The following is an 8,159-nucleotide window of genomic DNA, read 5'->3' as shown; positions in this document are numbered from 1 at the left end:
TATATATAGGAATAAATCGTACAAGCAGAAAAAAAAGGTCAACAAGTTGCGCACGATATCCCCGGACGGCGAGTTGATTCCCGGACTATCCGGATGGATGGTAACACTATTCCGTGCTAATCATTTTCAATCGGTCCGAGTCGTAGGTGGACGAAAATATGAAATAAAATGGTTCAAATTCTTACAAGATATTATTATTATTTATTGTGAAATTTTTCCGCCCCCTAAAAAGTGCCGCCCGGGGCGGGCCGCCCCTGCCTCCCCCACTACGCTACGCTACTGAATTCATGGATGAGAGCCGTCAAACCTATAGAAATTTATATTATAAAATCATATCTTCTAGACACCAATATCAGTAAATTAAACAAACTTCTCTGTGTCGGTTGTCCGTACAAGCTAGATCCAGACATCAACACGCGAACAGGTGTGCGTGTAAATCATTAATGATGTCATAGTTCTCACCCCCTCAAAAAAATAGGCGGCCAGATGGCCGAGCGGTCAAGGTGACAGCCTACCGCTCTGGAGGACGCAGGGTTCGAATCTGAACGGTTCGAAGAATCCCCAGCAATTTTTCGGGGGGTGGTCCGTTCGAATATGTCGGGCCCCGTCCCTCACCACCCGGCAGTCCCATTGTGGGCCTGGCCGAACCCATAATGGGATTGCAAAAAGAGGCCCTCTTAGTGCCCACAGGGCGGAAAGAGTTAAAAAAAAAACCCTCAAAAATAGTATAAAGAGGGCGGACATTTACAAGGCGGACATCGACTGCCACATCTACTGACCCATACTGCCGTGACGATCCAGGAACGTTTTTACCAACGACTCATATTACGGATCGGGAACTTAGAGGTACTTTTTTTGGATATCTATTTGTAAACTCTCTCTCTCTCTGAGAAATATCTCTCCTAGAGATCTCCCTCTCGTCTCTTAACTTAGAGAATAGAGATTAGATGTTTCGTATGAAAGACAAATCATTGTCGCGACGTAGAATAGAATTTTTGTAGATCTTCACCTTAGCCTTTGATATGTACAATTTTATAGTTGTTTATTAAATGTGTTATTCTTGTTCAACCTGTGTATATATTTGGGAACCTGTCAACTTACTCATTAACCTCCCCACTCATTTTATTTTGCCCTCCTATAAAGCCATCCTCTGACAGAGCTGCCGGTAAATGGGGACAACTAACCCCCTCGGTTCTCACACATACAATTGAAGAATATTTTGTACCAGGTATGTACCGGTATATCCATCACACATTTTATTTCATCAAGTAAGTTTTTATTATTTTATTTTTAATTGTAGCCCTTATATCGTGGCTAGCGATTCGGAATGTAATTGTGATATTAAAAATGCATTTAGAGAAGTCTGCGGTTTTTACTGGCTTATGGAATAAACGATACGAATGGACCCTAGACCATTAATGATGCGCAATTGACTGATTGTCCCTGGATGTCGGCTTCTTACAGAAACCCAGCTTCCTATCATCAAATGTCACAACATGCTACTGGACAGTACAGTATTGATTATTTCAAATTTGGCTTCATTTCATCATTGTCGGACAAACGATTGCCTATGTGCCTTTTGTGCAATAAAGTTTTGAGCAATGACGCTATGAAACCATCCAAGCTAGAGAATCATCTGAAGTGTCACCCTGATAAAACAGACAAAGATTTGAAATACTTTCAAATACTTAATTAAACAAGAGACCCACGTATGTTCGCTTCGACAAACAAACGATGCTTTGTGGGCATCTTACAATATCTCGCTACTTATAGCAAAATTTGGAAAACCGCATACTATCCGAGAACAAATAATTTTGCCAGCCATTGAAGAGGTGTTAAGAACTGTTCTACAAAAACCTGCATATGATATACCGGTAATCAAAAAAATTCCTTTGAGCAACAACACAGTTCAAAGAGTATTCGCGTTTTTCATGAACTATAGAGGGCGCTGTATTTTTACAAAATGGCTACTTTATCTGGGTCGTTTGTTAGTAGTCAATGTAAAATGAATTATATATTACTATCTGATATAATGAAATATGCTACTTGTAGCAGTTCATCGAGAAATTTTATAGAAGGAGAACAAGTATTACTAGCAGGACACGTCATTTTATGTGGTATTATCGAGAAAAACGAGCAAGATCGTTCTGTACATTTTTGTGCTCTTTGTCTGCAAACATCAGCATTGACTTCTATCCCACACAAAATTACTGGAATTTTAAAGTTTATCGACATATCATATAAAATTGANGCGTGGGAGAATGGTCACATGATTGATTGTTGTGAGGTAAAAGGTACGCAGATGGGTCAGAGTTGTCCCCGGGACCATGTTAACTATCAACTTAGCAGTTGGAATATGGGATTAGTTTCGAAATGAACGGATGTTTACTTCGAACAGAAAGGAAATTTTTTTTTGTTAGGTTTCACTTTGAGTTAAAGGAAAGTTTGATTAAATTTTTAGGCAAATACGGGGCAATTAATGGGCAAGGAATCTGTAAAAATTCTGGATTTCTCACAATTATTGCACATAATTGCTTCAGTACAGCACACTCACACTGCAAGAGAATTTACTGCAGGTGGTGAAAAGGTATTGGTTTTAATAAAATTTCTCTGCAAAAAATGTCATAAACTTGAAAATTACTGTGGGAATTGCTTCAGAACATATCAGATGAGAAATACTAAAAAACCCGCACTTCAACTGTTTTATTTTTAAGAAATTCAATAAAAAACCGTTATGTATCTGCTGGATACATACATGCCTAGATGCAGTTAATAAATGAAAATTCTTTAATTTATATATTACAGCCACTCACATTTTTATGTTTATAAAATTTTTAAAAAAATACAAAAAATTATATGGGGCATGGTGTCATATAATATTATAAAATGATTTTAAAATACTAATGGAAAAAATTACGTTATTTCCGGGTCATATTTGAATTTTTTAGAAGTTATTCACTTTAAAATAATGCAATTTATAAGTGCAGAAACATGCGCACCTTCGCTGCAGCTATTTTTAGTAACAGTAACTGGCAGGAAAATTGAAATCTGAGATTATGTGCACCATAGTGCCAATTTGACACCAATAATTAAATATAAATAATGAAATGCTTTAAGCAAAAACTGAATTGCACATTGTAAATCAAAGAAAAATTAGACAGGTAATCATTTTTTCAGATTTTTCAAACAATTAGAATTTTTACACTAACTAATTAAAAATTAACTGGTGCCTAATTGGCACTAGGCATGTGCCGACATGTTAATTCTAATAAACTAAACATTTAACCTTTCTTATGATGATGTGGCGATATAGTATCGGTTTGGTTCCAGCTGAAACATACAAAATAAAATGATATTGCATCATTTTAAAAATGGTTAATTTTAATCAAAAATTATCTGTGTTATTTTACTTGCAGTTAATGATATTTTATTGTTGCTCACTGCCTCTGCCTGTAAGTTATATATGTATAGTGAAGATCTTATGGAAAAATGTTCCTTCCCAACTCCGCCTCGTTGAGTTGGTTTCTTGTGTATCACGACTCGATGTAGTGAATCAGGTTCGTCGGAAAGCACACCTCCACACTCAAAATGAATATATTTACAGTTTATTTACAGTTGTACAAGTTTTAAACATAGTATGTGTACAGGAAGATCATGGGTGGCGAATTCACGTGCCAGATTGGCGTCTGGAAACTAATACTCCTGGGAGAGACTTCAGTCAGCTTTCGGAGTCGGCTCAACTGCACGGTCGGTCCGGTCTCAGCACTAACCCGTCCCTGAGAAGGTTAACAGAGGAGAACACTCTCTCTCTTTACGCTCAGCGGGCTTCCCAAGTGCCTGAGACAACCGTGTATCAGTCTCTTGCCCTTCTCTCCTTTCCTCTCGTTCGGCCCGCAATTTAAGGGTTTTTGGACGGGGACTTCCGACCAATCACAATCCCTTTTCTTTGCCCGAACAGCTTACACTCGGGTCCGCCGTCATCCGACGAGAGTGAAGCTCACACAAACGTCCGCCACTTGTTTACGTTCGTTCGTTTACAATAAGGCAATTGTACTACCGTCTCACTGCAGGTGGGTCCAATTAACAAAGCCGTACCCCTTTTGTCCCCGTTGTGCTAAAAGGTTACTACTTTACATGTATTATTAATTTATTATTTTTTAATTTGTTGCTTATCTATATATATAAAAATGAATGTGTGTGTGTGTCTGTCCTTCATGCATTACCACACCGTCTATCCGATTGCCGTGAAACTTTGGGAAGTTGTTTAATATACTCCGGCGAAGGTTTGTGGCATAGTTCGATTGCCATAAAACTTCGGAAAGTTTTTTAATACACTCCCGCAAAGGTTTTTGGCATAGTACATTTATCCTATGATAGATGGCGCGCGTTTACACGAGCATTCGAGCATAGTGTGATCGATCGATTTCAAATTGTGAAGACCATTTTCCCCCTTCAAAAAATATCTCTATATATGCATTTGTGAACTGTTATTTACGATATTTGTAATAATTTTTGTTTAATCACTTTATTTCAACTTTTTTTTGCTAATTACGTATTCGCTCAAACTTTGTTAAAGCTTTAATTGTATACCGAACAACCGAAGTTGTAGAAGGAAATGCGCGTATTTTACCAATCTAGGGATCCCCCTTTTCCAAATTTTAATATCAACTCAAAATATTTTAAAAAGACAAATTACAATAAAACGCTTTATTATCCAACTATGAGAAATTTCACAACACGCCAAGGAAGAGAGGAAGGAGCAATTAAATAATCAAAATTATGAAGGATTAAAAAAAATATATAAAAATGGGGAATATCACACTTCTAACAATCTCTGTGAGTATGTGGGCTAAATTTAAAGAATCCGTGCTTCTCGCTTGGACAACTGTATGTGGCCAACTCACGCGTCGGAAAACCTTTTGATTTATTTGTGTACGCACCAGATGGAAAAACAAAAAATATCGTGTATCCACAAAGCACTCCAATAAATAAATAAAATTGAAACAACGCTTTGAAATGTTTTCCCAATGAAAACGAATAATAATAATAAGTTTCAATGAAAATGATAAAATGTAAATTTAATTTTATCATAACGAGTTTGCTTGAATTTCCTTTCTTCTGAGATCGCAGCAATGTGCGACGGGTAAGCTAGTTTATAATATAATTAAAGATAATTAAAGAAAGCTTATGGACATAAATAAATTAAATTTTTTATCAATAAGTAAATAAACAAACAGTAAATATGATATATAATAAACAAGTAAAATGGCAAAGCAATATTTNAAATTTTCCTTAACAATTTTTTTTCGCTCAAATGGTGCACCGGAAGGCTCTAGTTTAGTAGTGTTACAGAGCATAATACGTATATTTTAATATATTTTTTAAAAGAATCAAAACCATTGAGAAATGTTACATGTGTTTAACAAGGTTCGGAAAACTTTGAAAATGTTAACAACTGGTTCGGCCGAACCTGTGCGAACCCGCTGAATATCACCACTGCCAATAACAGTATTATTTCCTATGAGAAATTCAATTCTTAAAGCTATGACCTTAAAAACAGTGAATTGTTTTTTTTTTTTTTTTGATAACTTGAAACTGTGTCATATTTCTATTGTTGTTTCTCATACACAACTGAAATAAAGATGAAAGGAAGCCAAATGATCGCTAAATTACACTGCATTGTGTGTGAGAAACAACAATGAATTTTTTAAATATCCAATAGGATTTCTAAAAAGCTAATAAATGAAAAGAAAAAAAATCAAAAATATTTACAAAGCATGTCTATAAAAATGGATTAGACCTTAATTAAGAATTTTAAATCCAATTATATGTAGAGTGATACCTCGATTTTCGTCGATAATCCGTCCAAAAACAATCGGCGAAATCCGAAACCGACGAAAACCGAGGCAATTATTTCCATATGAATCAATGTCAATCCAATTAATTCGTTGTAGACACTCCAAAAAAACATACCAAAAATACATTTTATAGAGAATAAATATAGCGTTTAATACTAAAAACAATAAGAAATTAATATAAAATTAAAATAAAAGACTAATATGACGGCCCCGAAACAGAATCTTCATCTAACTGTTTTTGATTGATCCAAATTAATAATAACTGTTCGACATCTTCAATTGTTTGGGATCTCTGTTTCGTTAGCACATTCACGCCTTTCGCTACATTAGCCTCCTTTACTGCTTCCTTTTTTTCGCCACATTGGAACTTTATCGTGGATGGCGACTTCCCGTACTGTGCATACATACGGCCGATTTCAGCAATCTTAATGCCGCTTTCGTATCTTTCAATGATTTCCTTTAACTCGATAATGTTCCTGGCCTTCTTTTTCGAAGGGCTGCTGGATCTGAAAACTTTTTTGGTCTCATGATGAAGCTAAAAGGAAAGGAAAACAATGGAATTGTTTGGCTAGACTCGCGGGATAATACTCACATAACGAGAAACAACGCCATACTGAGCGAGAAAACGCGTGAATCGCCCTTTGTTTTCGCAAAATTAGCAGCGAGATCACGTGGGCACGCCGACGAAATCCGAGACAACCGACGATAACTGAAGTCAACGAAAACCAAGGTATTACTGTATAAGATCATAACTTTTCAGTATGAAGCCCACATATAATGAACTATTGTACAGTACTGTACATAAACGATGTTTGTTTTTTTGTATTTTTCAGCGAATTTTTAAGAGGGAGATAGAGGAGGGTATATCTCGAGTAGAGTCGGATTTAATGCAGATTTTATTCGTAATTAGCATTTACAACTTTTTATAAACGCGTCTCTACCCTCAAAATTAACNCAACGGAGCGTGTCATAGTAAAAGAGTTAATGTACTAATTTGTATTATATTTTAAATGCAAATAGTTTTTTGTTTATTTTATTAAAAATATATGAAAAATTAATGTGATGTATAAAGCTTATTATCAGTTTGTTTAATTTATATATAACATACATTTCTATTAATACAGATAAATTTTGAATTAAGTTAAATATGGACATTTAAAAAATGATGATAAAACAATTTGATATTCTAGGCACGTACAAGTTCAAAGGAAAAGATTAAGGTTGAACGTCCTGTCATGCATTATAGAGCAAATTCTGAATCATTAATCATTTCTACAGGTGATTTGGAACCTTCAATCTTCACTGAGGTACAAATGTTATTTGTTATTATTGTTAATGATTAGTTTTTAAAACTGAAAAATTTTTACATAACAGAATATTTTACAATATATTTCTAATACATTGTATTTTACTGTTATGTACTTTCAGTGCAAAGAAAAAATGAGGCCGGTGAAATGTAATTTAAAACAATTGGATAATCCAGATGAAAGTCTTACCAAAGAAGAACAAGTTCGCTACACCCAGCAATGTCTTTTAAAAATAGGTAGCCATATAAATGATTGTTTACGTGAATACACTGATCCAGAAAAGGTCAAAGAATGGAGAAGGTAAATATTTTTGTTAAGGAAAACTTTTATTTACAATTTTAATATTCATAAAATTGTTTAGCTTGAACTATTAACTATCAAGTGATAGAAACGTATTCAGCCAATTACAGAAATGAGCTTTAAGTCATAATGTCTTGATTTTTATTGAATTTAACTTAAAATTAGATGTTTCACTCATTTTGAATATTTGTGATGAATTAAATCAATGAGAACCAAAAAATAATAACAGGATAAGAATTCAAAAAAGAATATTAAAGAATCAAACAAATCCATTTGAAATTTATTTACCATTGAATTTCAAATACAATAAAACCTGTGCAAACTGGAATTGCATGGTACTGAATATTTTTTCTGGTTTGGCCAGTTTCCATTTCGAAGAGTTTTTTTTTTTTTAAATAAGAAAATTCACTCCAGTCTGAAAAATTTTTTCTGTTTAGGCAGGTTTTACTTTTTACTGTAGATATAAATTTCAAAAGTAAACTTGCATATGTTTTACATGATGTACAGCATGAATTTAAGCATTTTAATAAACAGGGTTCACTTTAAAATCTGATCAGCAACTATTAAATATNCCGACGATAACTGAAGTCAACGAAAACCAAGGTATTACTGTATAAGATCATAACTTTTCAGTATGAAGCCCACATATAATGAACTATTGTACAGTACTGTACATAAACGATGTTTGTTTTTT

The 8,159-nt window shown here is 34.4% G+C and overlaps 1 long non-coding RNA gene across 1 annotated transcript in view; it reads left to right on the top strand.

Moving 5' to 3' along the window:
* The window catches only part of LOC111628150, a 43,766-nt gene extending 36,064 nt beyond the window's left edge, over positions 1–7,702 (top strand). The window contains exon 3 of the long non-coding RNA XR_002757127.1: positions 7,287–7,702. This is a non-coding gene — a long non-coding RNA (uncharacterized LOC111628150). The remainder of the gene's footprint in view (positions 1–7,286) is intronic.
* The last annotated feature ends 457 nt before the right edge of the window (positions 7,703–8,159 follow it).

The sequence above is a fragment of the Centruroides sculpturatus genome, unplaced genomic scaffold (genome assembly GCF_000671375.1).
Source record: "Centruroides sculpturatus isolate CEXI.00-Female unplaced genomic scaffold, Cexi_2.0 scaffold447, whole genome shotgun sequence".
NCBI lineage: Eukaryota > Metazoa > Arthropoda > Arachnida > Scorpiones > Buthidae > Centruroides > Centruroides sculpturatus.
This window is presented reverse-complemented; position numbering and strand designations above follow the sequence as displayed.